At 43.3% G+C, this 16,298-nt stretch overlaps 1 protein-coding gene across 1 annotated transcript in view; it reads left to right on the plus strand.

Moving 5' to 3' along the window:
* Positions 1 to 16,298, plus strand: part of LOC142391506 (uncharacterized) — a 139,105-nt gene that overhangs the window by 84,271 nt on the left and 38,536 nt on the right. The window lies entirely within an intron of this gene.

Raw genomic sequence — 16,298 nt, forward strand, 5'->3', positions numbered from 1 at the left:
AAGACAAGGAGGAGGAGGAGGAGGAGGAGGAGGAGGAGGAGGAGGAGGAGGAGGAGGAGGAGATGGAAGAGGAGGAGGAGATGGAAGAGGATGAGGAGGAGGAAGAAGAGGAGGAGGAGGATCAGTGTGTCAGAGGAGACTGTAGAAGGACAGAGTGCCAGCAGGACGGTCCACATACACTGCTGCTCTGTTACAGATAGAGGAGGAGGAGGAAGACAAGGAGGAGGAGGGGGAGGAGGAGGAGGAGGAGGAGGAGGAGGAAGTGGAAGAGGAAGAGGAAGAGGATTCATAGGTTTCATTCATTTCAGGATTCAGGATTCATTAATTTATTCATACGGCTGGTCTGTATGAATGGCTCCACCATGGTCACCTTCCTGTTGTTGTCAGACAGGTTCAGGTTTCTGTTCTCTATGTTTGTGTCGACTGTGAGTTGACAGGAATCTGATGGATAGGACAAACACAATGCAGCTGCAGTTATGGATCTATCATCTCTTTATTCATACGGCTGGGCAACTCTTTTTAAGATGCGTGCCTATTGTATGACCTACGAACTCAGCGTTATTCAGAGAAATACAAGAAGAACAGATACATCACCCTGGCTCCTTCCTTTCACTTATATTTCCTTTACTTAACTGGTTTATGATGCAAGAACCTGTATCTCCACACAGCTTTGTAGCAAGTTCATCAGCACTGATGGCAAAGTTTTTTAATAATTAACCTGAGTAATTAATAATTAACCCGAGTACATTCTGAGTGAACCTGAAAACAAGCAAGTCTCACCAAACCAACACCGGAGGCACCCAATCCAAAGGTGATGGACACTGAGGGGATGTTCCCTAAAGAGTTGCATCGTACGTGCCGTTCAGGTGGTTTCTTTCCTAGTTTCAGCTCACATGTTTAGCAGCTCACATATTATCCATTTCACTATTCTTTTATGTTGTACTGGAGACTCTGCAGAGTTGTACAGTAGTTGGATTGTTCCAGGATTGGAGGATAATTCAAGCTTTGAGATACTGTGAAAGTAAAGGATTAAAACTTCTCCATGACTTTGTCTTTTTTCTGTAATAAAGCTCCAGTTTCTCTAATTCAAGCTCTTAGAGTTTCCAGCAGACATTATTACAATTAGAATAACTTTCCTGAAGTATTCAAAGAATTTAAAAACACTCCCATGTTGTCTGTGTTCATCAAACTGCCATCATGCAGTTCATCTTCTGACCACCGGAGAGACAAATCCCCACCAACAAAGAGTCTGTTTCCTTCATTAAAGACTGAACAGAAATCAATAATGTTTATTAAAAGATCATCATCAGTGTTGATCCAGTTATGATATCACAGACAAACTGGCCACATGTGCTGGCATTAAAGGTGATTGGAGCAGCTGCAGCCGTGTGTTCTGATTGGATGTAGAAGACCAGAAACAGACAAACTGATTCCTGAACCTCATTTAAATAAAAGGTACAGATTCCACACAAAGAGACTTGCTTGTTTTCAGGTTTACTCAGAATGTACTCAGGTTAATTATTGATTATGTTAAAGTCATATAAAGCTGTAACAGCTGACCTCTGATCGCTTTAAGACTCTTTTACGGTGTGCAGAGTTTCAGAGTGACAGCAGCCTGCAGACACAGAGGACTGATGTCGGAGAAGAAGCAGAGGATTTCCTCTTCTTCTACACAGACCTGGTCCAGACAGCTGCAGAGGGAAGAAGTTCATGGAAGAAGCTGAGTAAGTGACACCTTGATTCATTCTAATTTCAGCATTCGATGCTGTTTTCCCTTCTGACAGAGGAACTCTGAGTGTAATGTGCTCAGTCACACTCGGTTGATCACCGCGCTCTGAACAGAATAAAACCGGAAAACTAAAGCCCTGATCCAGATGTTGGACTGGGCTCTGATACCGGACTTGGGGGAAATTATATATATAATATATAACTTTATACATAATGTAAAGTACAGTTATTCATCAGATCGCTGGTCATGACAGCTCACGGTTGTCACAGTAAGATGGGAAAAGGTCAGTTTTTATCTCCCAGCATCATAAAAACTGACCTCTGCACTGATTATGTAATAATTGTAGAAAGCTCCGGTGTGGAATTAATATACCTTAAACCTTTGGACGATACAAGCATTCCTGTGGGGGATGTTTTTCTGGGTAAAGACCAGATGTGGGAAGTCTACACAAAGGAAAGGGACTGAAATCGCCTAATTTACAGCCACCTTCGGCCTATGAAAGCCTTTGGGAGTGGATTTAGCAACAGACATTTGCCATAAACTTGAGGGATGCATTGACAAGTTGAACGGAACAAACAAAGAACCCTTTATCAAGAAATGGGAGACTCACCCATTCCCTATCTTATCTGGACCAATAAATCAAAGTCTACATTTTACCCTCATTCCCCCAGATAAGAGAACCAGATGCCTAAATAGAACTTGAAATGACTTTACTAAAGATTCACTTTCAGCCGGATCTTAAAACTGTGTTAAATGTGTTTGATATCTTTAAACAAGTTCTTTCAGGTTCTCAGCGAAGTCACAGGGTGCAAGTAAAGACGATTTTCATGATCGTAACTGAAAATATGACGAAGAAATAATCCTGTTGGAAAAGTGACTAACCCGCCTATGGAACCACATTGCCCCCTAGTGGTCTGTAGTGTTGAATAGTTAAATCCACACTGAGTCAGTAAACTGGACAGTTATATGCAGTAATGCAACTGTTAAACGATGTCCCTTCTGTATCTTTTTGTACTCCATGGTTAACACAGCAAAATAACATTGTTTGGTTTGCTATTCATAAGTCATAACTTTACAAATATTCATCTGAAATTTGAGACTCATAATCATCGTCTATGTCATGTTATGTGTTATTTGATGTCTTTATATCATGAGTCTATGTTATATCTTTAATCTGCATATCTTCACAAGTTGGGGTGTTTTCAGAATCCTTGAGACAAATGTTTTATTAGACGAAAGAATGGAGAAATAGAGTTTCTTTGTTTTATCCAAAATCTCTGTAAACGTTAGAACAGATCGCCTTACAAACACACCCAGGCAGACGGCACAACAGTTCCAGGCATATCATTGGCTGAAAGTGTAGCGTAAGCCTACGTCACGCCCGCCTCCGCGAGTCAAACCACGGAACCCGCGATCCAAAATCAGTTTTATCTACTTTGAAACATGAGAAATCCCCTCGGACCCCGTTTGGCTACCACCTGCTGTGTTCCCAGCTGACTAAACAGGACTTCAGTAAAGTAAGGTCGACCTGTTTCCATCTTACAGACGGTTAGATGGGTGTCTCCAGACTTTCACTGTTAGAATGATAAATGAATCCAAGATGTCAGTCTTTAGCTTCAAATAGTAAGCCAACCTAAACTATTTGAGTAAATCCGGTACCTCTCCATTCCCCATATTTTATTTTCAATTCACTAAGTGTTGTATATAATCACCCATATTCAACGCATCTCCTGTTTATTTTAAGGTTCATGTCTTTGGTCATATCGTTTCAATAAATAGTTCATATATTTATATATATATAATATCAATAGGTTGTGTTGTATGCTTTCTTTATGTATTGTCTGTCAAACCAAACGAGAATTCACGAAAGTAGCGAGATATGAGACTGATTATTAATTGAAACATTAACTTAACATACCAGAATCGTAAGATTCTGTGTTTTTCCTTCATTGAAGGTGGTGCCCTACATACGAGGTTAATTAAGGTTTATTAAGACAGTGAAAACTTCTGGTAAATCCTTATATTTTATCAAGTAACGCTAGATAATGATATTTTAGCTCTCTTCTCGTGTTGAAAACACTCATCTGAAATATTCCCTTCAGCTGATTAATCAATTCCTCCACCCATTTTGTCTACAGAAACCTTAAATTACATTTAGTTATTTTATCTTCGTGTCATTAAAGTGTTTAGATGAGAAACCCTCACCCACGCCTCACCTGTGATAAAGTAAGTCAGCCTGGAATCTGTGGGATTCGTCCCATCTTTGTTCTCTGAGAGGAAGGTAGTGGTCCACAAGGAGTTTAGGCTTGTAGGACTGTTTCCAAACAGCTGTTTAGACCCAGAAATCTCTTTTTGGGCAGCATGAGTGAGTTAAACGGGATTCAGGCAGCCATGGATCAATGAGGGACACTCCTGATCTTTTTTGGTTTCTGGAACATCCAATGTGTCACAACATCATGAAATTATGGAGCATCTGTAGGGGCTTGAAGATGGTTGATGTAGTTGAGGTGAGAGGCCATGATCTGTCCCAGGGTTAGGGACAAGTTTTCAGCTTACGGTTGGGACGACCAATAGATAAGTCTCTTAGAGGTTGGTGGAAGGTGGTGCCCCTTCACCCATGTGGACATCTTTGAGATTCGGGCTGAAACCATGTGGTCATCAGGAGAGAATGAAAGCTGCAGTTGGTTATGATGTGCATCTGACTGGAGAAGCCCTGTGAGTGGATAACCAGACCAAAGGAGGTGATGTGCACAGCAGAGAGAAGGGTCCCAGTGCTGGGAACCCAGGAGAGAGGCCACGGCATGTTTGCCCTTCCCGCGGCGCTTTGAAAGAACAGCCAAACCCAGGTGCAGGTAGATGGACATGGTGATGTCATAGGCTGCAGAGACGTCAGAGGACGGCGCTGCTGCTGAAGCTGCACTAAAACAAACCACCAAACAACTGCAAAGAAGGGGAAACAGACCCTTTTATCTTCCTTGTCTGTAACTGAACGTCCCACCAAATACTGACGCTCACGACCCTGCTGGAAGTCGACTCGCGTCTGTGCTCTTTATTTCAAACAGACCTCTCCCAGGTGGAAGGTGGCGCATCAGATCCTCAGCAGCTGTGAGTCCGTCTCCTGATGGGTGGCCTGTTGGATCAGGGCACCACGCAGACCACCCGACTTCCTGTTGTTGGGAAATGTAGAGGATGAAGAAAACAGGCTCAAGGGAAACAGTAAAAGTGTGAATCCGTTGAGTTTGCCATCAAACTGTCATCTTGTAACAGCCGGATGGTCAGTGGCTTTCGGTGTGTTTGGATTTGGTTCCTTGGTTTCTTGAATGTTGGCGTCCTGTATTGTCGGTCTCTGTTGGCTTTACCCATACCTGGGCTTCACCTGTCCGCTGTCACTCACCTGCATCCATTCTTCTCATCAGCTCTGCCGCTTCAGAAAGTCCTCGGTTTCTTTGTCCATTCCCAGTTCCTGACCCGCCTTCCGCTGCCATCCTTCCTTCATCCTTTTCATGCTCTTGGTTTCTGTGCAGAATTATTCTCAGATTAAATCAGGATATATTCAGTTTTAGGACATCTGATCCATATTGTGTTTGGATGCTACAGAGCAGTCTGATATGCCGTTACATCCCCGAAGCAACTGTAATGTTTTCACTCATTTAAAGTCTTGATTCCATCCTGATCCCTTCAAACAGGAAGCATTATAAACTGCGTTCTCCTTTGCCCTAAAGTGTTTTTTCTGGCCTCTGCTGGAGCTGGTGTTTCCAGGTCTGGAGACAGAAACAGGCCCAAAACAAACCACCCGAACCCTAAAGAAAGACCTGGAATGTGGAGACTAATCATTTATTGTGAAGCAGTCGGTGCGTGTCACACGAGTCCATGAGAGCTCCGGTACGAAGGAGTGTGATGATGTTCATGAGATCAGCTTTATTTGGTTATTGCTGACCGTAATGATGATCTTCTGCTGGGTTTATTCAGGGTCCGTTCTGAGTTAACCCAATGCTCCACAGAGGACGGGTCTGCTCACCACAAGCATTTCTGGCTTCTTTAAGAAGGCCATCTCTTGCTTCCAGCTTGTTTTACGGATCAGGGTTTTGTTGGTTTGGAACGGTTTGGCCTGAGGATGCTAATGCTACACTGGAAAAAATCAAAGTCTTACCAAGTATATTTGTCTCATTTCTAGTCAAAATATCTCATTACACTTAATATAAGACACAATTGCTTAACAAGTACCATTTCAGCCAGATATAGGGACTTGTTTGAAGACAATACATCTGGAATATCTTGCTAAATGAAAAAGTCTTGAAAAAAAATTGTTTTGAGTCACATATCATATGAAACAAGCTTTTTTTGACATTTGAAGAGGTTTTTAAGCTAATTTCAAGATCACTTTTATCTCAAAAGTCCTAAATATCACATCTTATTTCAGGAAATCTGAAAAAGCCGATTTTCACTAGTTCCATTAGCAGATTTATTTGCTTATTTCAAGCAAAAACGTCTTTTATTTGTTGTTCTTCTTACTTATTTTTGGAGGGGCATTTTTTTCCAGTGTGGGAGTGAGTCACTGAACGGACTATGCTCTGGAACAGGGAATATGAGTACAGGACGCATCTCATTTAGAATAAGGTTCGAATATTGCCGTACACGCCGTGCAAACATAGAGACTGATGTGGAACAGAGAATCTGAGCCAATCAGAGGAGGAGCAGCTGATCTTTTTACATCAACGATGGAGAGGAGGATGTGAGCTGCTGTGCAGATGAATGATGTGTGTTTCCTCTGCAGAAGAAGGTAGAAAGTGTGTGTGAGCTGCTGTGAGTTCAGCAGCATGGATCAGAGTGAGGACACTGAAACCTCTCTGTGTGGGGAACATGAGAGCCAGAGCAAAGCTCAGAGGTGAGGTGACCATCTCTAACTGTCCATGACTCTTCTCCATGTCCCAGCTCAGCGCTCACATCACCAAACCACCTTTATTCACAGGAAGGGACAGAGACCTGGACCCAGGAGGGGGTCCTCACAGAGCCACTTGCAGAAGGATCTCCCACTTTTCAGCTCACAGGCCTCCAAAGCAGAGTAAGTTAACATCAGGTCATTGATTTAGAGGTTATTAAGTATATCATGCATGCAGGCTGAAAAGCATTTTTTTCCCATCAGGATCCACCAGAGACCAGAACCAGAACCAGAACCAGAACCCAGCTGTGTGTCCTTAAAGAGCGACCGGTCGATGGGTCGTTATGTTGACTTCAAATCAGACCCACATCCGTCCCCTCAGAGGTGAGCTGAGTGTAAATGCTGTAACAGAGTAAAATGCAGCAGCTGAGGGTCTCTGGTGATTGGTCTGAATCTGAGGGTTAAAAGCTTCAGAGTGTGTGTGTTTATCAGCATTGAGCTCTGTAAGATCACAGAGCTGCCACCAGGGGGAGCTGTAACATTGTTCCACACAGAGCCGTACATAGAGAGTTTGGCCAACTATGGGTTCGAACGTTTGAGCTATCCCCCTATGCTGATTGGTTCTGGGCTGGTCACGTGTTTCGTGGACGCCATGTTTGCTACCAATATTCATATTTCATACAGCGATCCCCACAGTGAGCTATATCAGAACACTTCAAATACATTATTAAATTATTGGGGCCTGCCATAGCAATGCATGGCAAGGCACCTATTACTATTCCGTTGGCAAAAGTCTATGGGATTTAACATTGAAAACGTGTCTCTTTATTTATTTATTTATTTATTTATTTATTCTTCCGTCCACATTACGGGCCCGCACATCCCAACAAAATATATATCAAAATGACTGGTTCGATGAGTTTTCGCGGGCTATTACTTTTATTGAAGATTGGAGTTACCATGGCGACGTAATAAGCAAAAAACAGCCCCCCAAAGCCCCCCTGGGAATAAACAGGGGGATGACCTGGAAAAATCATAAAAAAAAACAAAATTTTGAGCAGTTACTGTGTCATCATGCATTAACTTAGAAACGCCATTCAAATGTCAGTTTGTAGATACGTCTTTGCTGTGTTCAGAAGTGAAGACGCCATGTCGATACCTGCTACGGATTTCCCACAGCATGCCTCCAAGCGACCCAAAGTTTTGGCCAAAATCTGCAAAATTTGAATTTTTAGAGCACAAATGCCATTTCATTAGAGTGTGGGAAGAGCAAGAGTTCTGACCTCAGATTCATTTTCGAATCGCCCTCACGCCTACAAATATTGCTCCAATGCCAGTATGTACTGTCATAATATAGGCACACATGCTGGGATTCATAAAATGTTTTCATATTTCATCTGTGGCTGACTGTTTGCTCTCAGAGCCCCTCAGAGCAAAGTGATGTCGGGCTCAAAGACCTCAAATCCCCATTTTAATTCATCCAATTCTCAGAATCTCAGCAGCTCCTGCAGCCCTTCTTTCTCTCATCCGTGCTTTCACTGTGAATGTGCTACAGATCTGAAACGTGGGAATATTGAAGTCCAAAGGCGTCCCTCGCTCATTCTGCGAGAATTTTTTCCGTAGCTCTTACGGTTTCCAAATGGGAAGCATCTGTTCGTAGAGGTTTTTTGGCTCTGAGAAGCCTGAGTCTCATATAATTAGTGTAGCCGCAGCTGGGGCACCTTAAAGGGGAAATGAAGCAGTGGCACATGGCAGCATTTTCAGAGGCTTATTTGTTTTAAAAAATGAGAGGCCATTCAGTAAATCACAAATTCAAATAGTTTCGCTAGAAAAATTATATTTTAATACCGACTTTGGCCACAAGGACGCAGCCATGTTCTTTGCTTATGTCACGAGCATCGTTTAGCTCACAGCTTGCTATTAGCTTACCGTTAGCTTGTATTGTGTATCGCGGCAACCAACAAATAAATATGACAGGTGTTTCTCGTAAGGTGGGGGGGTCATTTTGTATCGCCCCCGGATGCTCCAATGAATATTACAGGGCTAAAGCCAGTGGGAATGAAATTCGTTTTCACGTCATTCCTAAGAAACCTGAGGTGATGAAGAGATGGCTGGCAGCACTGAAACGCCTGCACCCACCCAAAGGAACTGTGCAGAGGGTCTGCAGTGAGCATTTCTTAGAAAGTGATTACATAAAAGAGGGATCCTTTACGGATGATGGGCAGTTTGTTTGGTGTCCCACCAGTCGTCTAAAACCAGATGCTGTGCCATCAGTTTTCGACTTCAGTGGATACAGTGTTGGAGAGACGGACATACCCACAACATCTGAGCTGTCAGACTCAGCCCTTGGGCGCAGAAACGCGCTGGCCAGGCAGAGGAAAAGAGAGGTAAGCTATTCTACCGACTTGAAAAACGATATGAAACAATACACATTTGTTATTCGGCCAAGTTTCCGAGTCAGACCAAATGCGTTTCACTGTCGCGCGTCTGAGAGATGGGTGAATTCAGGGAATTGTGTTGTTTACGTCATACAGTTAGCTATAAGGGATAAAGGCTATACATGAGTTGATTGTTTGGGTTGCAAATGTTTACCTTAGAATCGGCCCGTCATCATAGTGCATTCAGAAGAAAGAGATGGAGAAGAGCTCTTCATTTAGCCATGTAGCGGCTTAGTTATTGAGATAACAAACAAGTGTGGATGCTCATCACAACCGCTGGGCTCGCACTGGTGATGAATAGTTACGCACGCACCAAGATAACACTCCATTATCCAAACTCCCGTACTTGACTTTCGCTTACGCACTCGTGCACCCCGCCTCCGTGGAGAAAACAATTAAGTTTCCACGTTGTCAGCCTAGCTCTTGTGCCCTCTTGTGACATGAACAGAAATCTAGAAAAATAAAAAACATTGCCAACTAAGGACACACACTATTTCATAGAAGCCTGGTGGTACAACCACAGCTATTGCCACACTTGTGTTAATGAAGTGATCACCAACAATGGAAAATTTATGTACAAGCAAGGCTTTTTAAATGTATAATCCAGAAAAACAAAGTCATTTAATTTATACAATAGTTGCAAGAGTTTTATTACCATTGTCATAGAAGGCAACACAATTGTGTGTATAGTATTATATATAATGTAGTGTGTGTATATATGTATATGTATATTACCTTTACCTGGTTCAAATCTATTCTGTTTGTGTGTGTGTGTGTGTGTGTTTTTTTTTAAGATGATTGCAACATTGGTGGAGGGACCAAGAAGTCAGGGCAACGGCGGCAGCAGCAGCATCAGCAGAAAAGTGGACGCCAGCACCCAGACTGATCTAGTGCTAGTGGAATAGAGAAGTGAGGGAACCATGACGGATGACATTTACAACATGCAAAGTGTCATTAATGACCACTCCTACAGCACATTCCTGGAAGATTTCAGCCTGGAGAAGATCGCAACGCCAAGGGCATCATCTCCACAACAAAGTGCAGCATCATTCTTGTCTTCAATGAGTGAGGAGTCAGTCCATGAATATAGTGCTGAAGACATGAGTGTAGATGACTTTGAGTTTCCACTGAGTGAAGAAGAGACAGAAGTGAGTTTTGTCGATGAAGAGGATGAGGAGGTCAATGTTTCCAGTGGCCGAAAGAGCATCGTTTCAACTGAACATCTTTTGAAGCTGTTTAATGTGTGCCACTGGGAGAATTGTGGGAAGTGTTTAGTGCAACCACCAGTAGTTCGCAAAAGTGGGTTTGGAATGCGAATAGAAACAGAGTGCATTGATGGCCACACATACAACTTGACTTCCCAACCACTTGTGAGAGGTGTGATGCAATGCAATGTTGCCATCCCCACAGCTGTATTTGTCACTGGGAACGAATGCACTCCATTCATGGAGGTCTGCGAGGCACTTGAGTTGGATAGCCTCTCAAAGAGGCAGTGGTTTAATATCCAAAAAGCCTATGTCATCCCAGCTGTCAATGATGCATGGTGCTTACACAACGAGGCAGTGATGAGCCCAGTGAGTGAGGAGCCCTTGGTGGTGTCAGGAGATTCGCGCTACGACAGCCCAGGTCATAATGCATCGTATGGCACATACTCCCTCATTGACACAAAATCTGGGGTAGTCGTGGCTCAGGAGACCGTAAATGTCACCGAAGTAAAAAACAGTTACTGGCTTGAGGTGGAGGGACTACACCTATGCCTTACCAAGCTCATGGAGCATGGCATTTCGATCTCAGTCTTGGCAACAGATTGCCATCCATCAGTCCAAAAAGTGATGCGGGAGGAGTATGGTGGCATCAAACACCAATTCGACTTGTGGCACATTGCAAAAAACTTGAAAAAGAGACTGCTTAAGTGCCAGGACGAGCAGCTTCTCCAGTGGGCGAAGATGATTACGAATCACTTGTGGTACTGTGCCATGACATGCAACGGAAGTGCCACCAATCTCAAGGAAAAGTGGATGTCTGTGCTGCACCACATCACCAATGTCCACTGCTGGACATCAGGGGAGACAATGAGGAGATGTGACCACCCACCGTACACTGCAGAAGATGAGAGGAAACGGCCATGGCTCAACCCCCGCTCTGCTGCATTTGAACGCCTCCAGAGTGTAGTGCTGGACAAACATCTGCTGAAAAAGCTCAAGCACGTCACAGAGGGCATCCATACAGGAAGACTCGAGTGCCTACACTCCGTCTACACGAAGTACGCAACAAAGCGGAAAAAGTTTTTGAAAGATAGCTTTCAGGCCCGACTCCGTGTGGCTGCACTGGATCATAACAACAATGTGGTCCGGGAGAATGCTACTAAAAGTGATGGAGAAAAGCAAATGAAGCACTACTTCTCAAAGGCTGCAAATCGGCATGTGGTGGCTCCTGTGAAGGTGGTGAAAGACCACAGCTTTCGAATGGACATCGTGGCAGGAGCTCTGAGAAGATGTGAGGCTGTCTCTATCCGTCAAGCACTGAGGGAATGTCCAAAAGGGAAAATGAAGACCATTGCTGAACACAGAGGGATTGACAGACCAGAAAAGGAAGTGTCTGTGTCAGCACACCTCAGCAGATTTCCCAAAAACCTAAATCCAGAGGTGTAGGAGAGGCTTGTAAGAAAGAGTCATGTAGAGTGTATTATTGTAATAGTGTATGGCCATTTAGGGTGATTTTTTTTAAAGAATTGTTCATAGTATCTTGTGCTGATAAAAATAAATTACAAATATGAGACAGATAAATACTGTATATAAATATATAAATATGAATTACTAATACATGTAAACTGTTAAAACAATGAATTGATTGGTTGGCAATTAATAAAATACTTGTTGTTATTCACAGCATTACATTTGTATGCATATTTTTATTTATTTGTTTATTGTAGTTTTTAATTTGTAATGGACATGTGTTTTCTACAAGTTGCAATACTCAAATCCACAGTATTGAGGAGATGGGTAGACAGTCCTGATGGAATTCACGACACAGGCTGGTAATGGAACCCTGTTCCTCCGTCCCAGGTAACCCCTGGACCAAAGGCTGAATTGCCTGTATGCTGTAAGCCTGTAAAGACTGGGGGGAAGAAGGTACAATTAGTATATTGTCGCTGTCCAGCAGAAACCTTGTATCTCCACTATTTTTTAAATTATTTTATATTCATTCTCTATTTATCATAAAATATTTATCAGTACTACTGGTCAGTCTCCATGAGTATATGTATGATACATTCTTTAATAGCCTAACTAACTTTAATGTTGACATTATTATGTATTTAGAAAATAGTGATTTATAAATGAATATGTAAAAAACAATGACAAGTGGAGATACCAGATTGCTGTTGGACAGCGACGATATCAGCACAAGGTAGGCTATGTGGAAATACACATAATAGAAGATGCCATCGTGGTTATTATTATTGTTGCTGGGGCTACAATGCAGACTGTAAGAGGAGTGGGTGTGTCAAGCACTTGCGTTGCGCCACATCTTTTCAGCGCTTCGCTATATGAGGTGACAGCTTCTGCAGTTCCTATATGCCAAGAATGGATGAGGAAATGTATATCTCGGGCATTCCCATCCAAATGCAACGCTATCAGCAAACGATTGATTCTCAACTCAACATACTACGTGAAAATGCATTGTTGACAGGTATGTTTGCCCGAAAGATTAGCCGATTATTGCAGTTACCGGTATGCGCAAAGTGTTAGCAGAGGGTAGTAACTAGCTGCTTTGAGATGTCCGACTGCTAAGCTTATTGGTTGAGGGGGACTTCGTGTAGGTTGTTTTTGTAGCTGTAGTGTAGACGATGTGTCGGTATGCTGATCAGTTGTGAAAAATGGATTATAAGGCCTACCTGCTGTTTATTGGTCGCTCCAGCGTGTCAGCTCTGATGTCTTTGAGTAATAGGATCGAGACATCCAACACCTCTCTCTCCAGACACAACATCTTGAAGTGTTGGTTTTGGGAGATGCACTGGCCTTGGGTTAAATGATTAAGCCTCAACTCCTGGCAGCAGACACTTTCTGCATTCGTGTCCATTGGTATGCAAGCCCCACACATAGGCCGACACCACGCTATGTTTCCAACCCGATCTTGGTGGTCCCACGGTTCGTCTTCCTCATCATCATACTCCTCTGACTCGGCGTAGGTTGCCACCACAGCTCCCTCTTCTCTCACAGGCTCGAAAGCATAGGCTATAGGATGTTTATCGCCATTTGTTGGCCTGTCGCATTCATCACACTCCCATTCTCCGTTCATTTTGGCGGTATATTATGGTTCCTTCCTATGTGTATCTAATGTTGACAGTATTAGAATGTTTTCGCAACCATTCTCGTGACGTCATAGCAACAATGGCGGCGCACAGGTTGAAAGCACATACATTACTAAAAATTGTTAGTGCTTTATTCTGAATAACGGCTTTTATTTCGGAGTTTTTGTAATTCGTTAATTTGACGTTTTAGTTCACTGATTATTTTGCCATCTGTTTTATGTCACTGCTTCATTTCCACTTTAACTGTCAGTTAAATGAGGGAGATTAATTACCATAGAAACAAGGCTATTAGTGGCCCAGCCAGTCCTTTTCCGATTTAAAGGGACAGTTCGCCGCTTTAAAGGGACAGTTTGCTGCTTTAAAGGGACAGTTCGCCTCTTTAAAGGGACAGTTCGCTGCTTTAAAGGGACAGTTTGCCGCTTTAAAGGGACAGTTCGCCTCTTTAAATGGACAGTTCGCTGCTTTAAAGGGACAGTTCGCCTCTTTAAATGGACAGTTCGCTGCTTTAAAGGGACAGTTCGCCTCTTTAAAGGGACAGTTCGCCTCTTTAAAGGGACAGTTCACCGCTTTAAGAAGAAGCATCCATGTCATCCTTTGATGCCGTTTAGGCTTGAATGCTTCTTCTTTAGGCCTTGCAAACCATTCCTGAGCAGCCGTGATTGGTTGAGCGATACGCACACTTTGGCAGGCCCCTTCTAAATTTCTTCAGAAATTTTCTAGTGCTAACCTTATGCTTGTTAGAAAATTAGCAGCTACTGTCATAACATCAGTAACTCGGATGCAACATAACACCTACTGTGAAAACGACGTGTGCATTTAATTTATGTCGATGTAGACAGCCACATTTTGGTAACACATAACTTTGCCTCAGTTATTACTGCTATCGCGCTAATGTTATGATCCTTTCTTCCCGCGATTGACATCTGGGACCCGTTGCACAAAACTAAGATAAGGGATTAAGCCGGGATATGTTGGCCATCCTGGCTCAATTATTAGACCAGGCTAAATTCCAGGATCTATTTAATCTCATTCCTTATCTCAGTCAGCGGTCGCCACAAATGGAAACCAATATTTATTCCACTGCCTAGAACATATTGTGAAAACATTTAACTATACCCACTATCATTATTGAAACATTTGTGATCATTAATTGCAATCATTTTAGATAACTGATGATTTTAGATGAACTTGCAGTCATTAGATAATTTAGTTTCCCACAGACTACACATAAAGTACATCACCATATAAATATAAATACACATTAGAGAGTACCATGATGTTCCTTTATTGAACAAAGATGAATCAAAGCAAGTAAACCATCAGCTCCTTTCAAAACTGAAGTCACACAGTGCTCTACACAAGACAAAAAGCACAGAATCAAAGCATGCAGTTTGAGACAAACTGTTTGTAAAAATGGGCTATACAAATAAAATTGCCTTGCCTATACAGCACAAAAACCTAACAAAAATTCCTCTGCCATTGCAGGCCCAACTTAAATCAACATACATATTAATTAAAATAATTTAACACATATAGGTCTCTGACCGGCCGACGACAGTCGTCATCCCGGAAGATGGCAGGAATGTCCCAGTCTATGAGAGCTGGCACTCTGGGGGCCCTCTCCTTTCTCAGGCAGGCCACATTGTGGAGGACAGCACAGGCCACAATGATATCACATGCCCTGTCTGGGCTGACTCTCAGGTGGTTCAGACACTGAAAGCGTGCCTTCAGTAGGCCAAATGTCATTTCGATCCGGGCCCTTGTTCTGGCATGGGCATGGTTGTATGCCAGTTGTGCCTCCAGAGGGTCTGCAAATGGAGTGAGCAGAAAAGGCTGGCAGGCATACCCTCTGTCACCCAGCAATACACCCAGGAATTCACCTGTGAATACAAAATGTTACCATCACAACCTCATAAGTAGTAATAATAATAATAATAATAATACATAAGTTTTATATAGCGCTTTTCCAAATGCTCAAAGACGCTTTACATAAGGAACAAACAGAAAGCAGAGAAGAACACCAAATTCCTTGGTGTCCATCTGGCGGAGAACTTCACCTGGTCCCTCAACACCGGCTCCACCGTAAAGAAGGCTCAGCAGCGTCTCCACTTCCTGAGAAGGCTGAAGAGAGCCCACCTCCCTCCCACCATTCTCACCACCTTCTACAGAGGGACCATAGAGAGCCTCCTGCATCACCGCCTGGTTCGGTAACTGCACCCAACTGGACCGCAAAAACCTTCAGCGTGTGGTGAGGACGGCTGAAAAGATCATTGGAGCCACTCTCCCCTCCGTCTCAGACATCTACACCACACGCTGTATCCGCAAGTCAACCAGGATTCTTAAAGACCCCACCCACCCCTCACACAGACTTTTCTCACCCCTCCCATCTGGCAGAAGGTACCGCAGCATATGGTCTGTCACCACCAGACTACAAAACAGCTTCTTCCCCCAGGCCATACGACTCCTCAACGCTCAGAGACTGATCTGATCACCTCTGTTGTCCCAGCTGTTCTTTATTGTTGCTGTTTGTTGCACTGAAAAACTTCTCGAGAAACGTTATTTCATTGCACTGTATACTGTGTATATGGCTGGAATGACAATAAACCCTCTTGAATCTTGAATCTTGAAAACAAGACATTATAAACAAAAAGACAAGAGAAAAACACTGTTACAGACTTTAGGCATATAGGGTGGGGGTGGGGGGGTGGTAGATGGCGGGGGAGAGGAACATTTTATCAGGTGTTGTAGGTGATTTTGAACAGGTGGGTTTTGAGCTGACTTTTGAATGAGGGGAGTGTATCGGAGTTCCGGATGGCGGGGGCAGGGAGTTCAAAAGGGTAGGGGCAGCGATGGAGAACGCTCTGTCCCCAAGGGTGCGGTACTAGTAGTAGGGGTGGAGGAGGTTTGTAAGGTATGGAGGTGCAAGGTTATTGAGGGCTT

Source organism: Odontesthes bonariensis, chromosome 11 (genome assembly GCF_027942865.1).
Source record: "Odontesthes bonariensis isolate fOdoBon6 chromosome 11, fOdoBon6.hap1, whole genome shotgun sequence".
In the NCBI taxonomy this organism is placed as follows: Eukaryota; Metazoa; Chordata; class Actinopteri; order Atheriniformes; family Atherinopsidae; genus Odontesthes; species Odontesthes bonariensis.